This window comes from Salvelinus fontinalis, chromosome 12 (assembly GCF_029448725.1).
Source record: "Salvelinus fontinalis isolate EN_2023a chromosome 12, ASM2944872v1, whole genome shotgun sequence".
NCBI lineage: Eukaryota > Metazoa > Chordata > Actinopteri > Salmoniformes > Salmonidae > Salvelinus > Salvelinus fontinalis.
The window spans coordinates 3,530,756-3,533,188 of NC_074676.1; the positions used below are offsets into that span (position 1 = coordinate 3,530,756).

The 2,433-nt window shown below is 43.3% G+C and overlaps 1 pseudogene; it reads right to left on the bottom strand.

The window, feature by feature from the left end:
• Positions 1–262: 262 nt before the first annotated feature.
• Positions 263–2,433, bottom strand: part of LOC129867673 (netrin-4-like) — an 8,856-nt pseudogene continuing 6,685 nt past the window's right edge.

A 2,433-nucleotide genomic window follows, 5' to 3' on the forward strand; every position in this document is an offset into this window, starting at 1 on the left:
TATTTAATAGTTTTAATGTCTTCACTACTATTCTACAATGTAGAAAATAGTAAAAATAAATAAAAACCTTTAGATGAGTAGGTGTGTACAAACTTTTGACTGGTACTGTGTATATATATACAGTATATCATAGAATGCTCTGGTGAACCAGATTAAGGTTGCAGTGAGTCATCTAATGTAAATAAGTCTAGCGTGCGAGGGCCAAACAAGGCAGGCATGCATCCAGAGATGCCAGAGAAAATAATTATTGGGTAGGAAGCAGTCAAGGTCCAGTTGCCTGACCAACTACCTGTGCAAAATGCAAGCGCTCACCTGGGTTGAGGAGGGGGCAGATGCACCCATCCAGGACTCTGGGAAAAGGGTGATGTGACCTCTCTGGATCGTCGCCTGCTGCTGTGGTTTATGACCTTCTTTACCTTGACCTCCACCTCAGCATGGGAGCCCTGATCATGGGCCGCCCCGATCCTCACCATCAGCACTACGGAGAAGAGAGCAATCGATCTCTGTTCAATACTGTTGGTATCAATCCCTATTAAATTCTGCTGGCACCATCTACTACTGCCTCAAACATGCAGTGTATTAGCATTTCCTTTCCAATTCTGTTGGCATCATTCACTACAGACTGGTCCCAGATCTGTTTGTACTCTATAGCCAACTCCTATGGTTGTTGTTATGCATACCACCAGCCATTGGAGTTGGCTAAAATAGTAGTTGGCACCTCAAACATGCAGTGTATTAGCATTTCCTTTCCAATTCTGTTGGCATCATTCACTACAGACTGGGCCTCCCGGGTGGCGCAGTGGTCTAGAGCACTGCATCGCAGTGCTATCTGCGCCACCAGAGTCTCTGGGTTCGCGCCCAGGCTGGGCTGGGTTCGCGCCCAGGCTCTGTCGCAGCCGGCCGCAACCGGGAGGTCCGTGGGGCGACGCACAATTGGCATAGCGTCGTCTGGGTTAGGGAGGGTTTGGCCGGTAGGGATATCCTTGTCTCAGTATGTAAAAATGTAATAAAATGTATGCACTCTACTGTAAGTCGCTCTGGATAAGAGCGTCTGCTAAATGACTAAAATGTAATGTAAATGTAATGGTCCTAGATCTGTTTGTACTCTATAGCCAACTCCTATGGTTGTTGATATGCATACCACCAGCCATTGGAGTTGGCTAAAATAGTAGTTGGCACCTCAAACATGCAATGTATTAGATTTCAATTTGACTCTACAGGGTTACCTTTACATATGCATTGTCTGAGATTATTTTCATCTCCATTTTACAGTACATTCTCAGAGAAAGAGGAGCACAATGCCAGGTGGAGACACAGGAGACAATGTATGACATCATTCATGGCTAATGCTAAGATGATGTAGCCGTGAAGGCTTTTCCCAGGAACTTTTCCCACGCCTATCTTTTTTAATCCCACCTACCATAGTCATACTCCTTGGCACAGAAGAGTTTGGGTTTGCCAATAGTCATCTCCTTACACTCCCATTTCTCTGGGAAGAAAAAGAGAGAAGATGTTCATGTCTGTGTGTGTATGTGTGTCTGCTTGCTTGCGTGTGCGCGCACCTGCATGTGTGTGTAAGGACCCATGGGTTTCGAAAAGGTCATATATATCTTAACATAATGTCAGAGCTGACAATGGGCATAACTAACCTTTTACTACTGAATGTTTTTGTTACGCGTAGTGCCTTCATCACACCTGATTCAACTAATATTCAACACCTTGATGAGCTAAATCAGGTGTTTCATTGCTCAGCTGGAGAGAAAAAAACGTTCACACAACAACAAAAAATTACTCAAGACCATGATTGACAATCACTGTTGTTATGTTGACCATGGCAACCCATACCAGGCAATAGTAACAACATAGTAACAAGTCAGACATAAGAGGGAGGGAGACGTGGATACCACCACAGTGGACACCATCATCAACATGGAGATAGTTGCCCATGTCAGGCCAAAGTAATAACATAGTAACAAATCATTCAGATAACAGGTAATCCTTCCCTTTCTCTCTTACTTGTGCAAGAGTCGGAGGCTGAGGGTTAGGGTTTAAAAAAAACAAGTAACAAATCATAACAGGGACAGACAGAGGGAAAAGTGTGTACTCTTACATGTGCAGGAGTCGGGGACAGAGCTGGGTTACAACATAGTAACAAAGCAGATATAGCAGGGACAGAGAGAGGCAGTGCTTTCGGAAAGTATTCAGACCCCTTCCCTTTTTTCCACATTTTGTTACATTATAGCCTAATTCAAAAACATATGAAATAAATGTTTTTCCTCATTCTACACACAATACCCCATAATGACAAGGCGAAAACAGGTTTTTAGAAATGTTTGCACATTTATTAAAAATTAAAAACAGAAATACCTTATTTACATAAGTATTCAGTAAATCATTCTCCCTGTGCAGCGACACTCCCCATCCAACCTGACA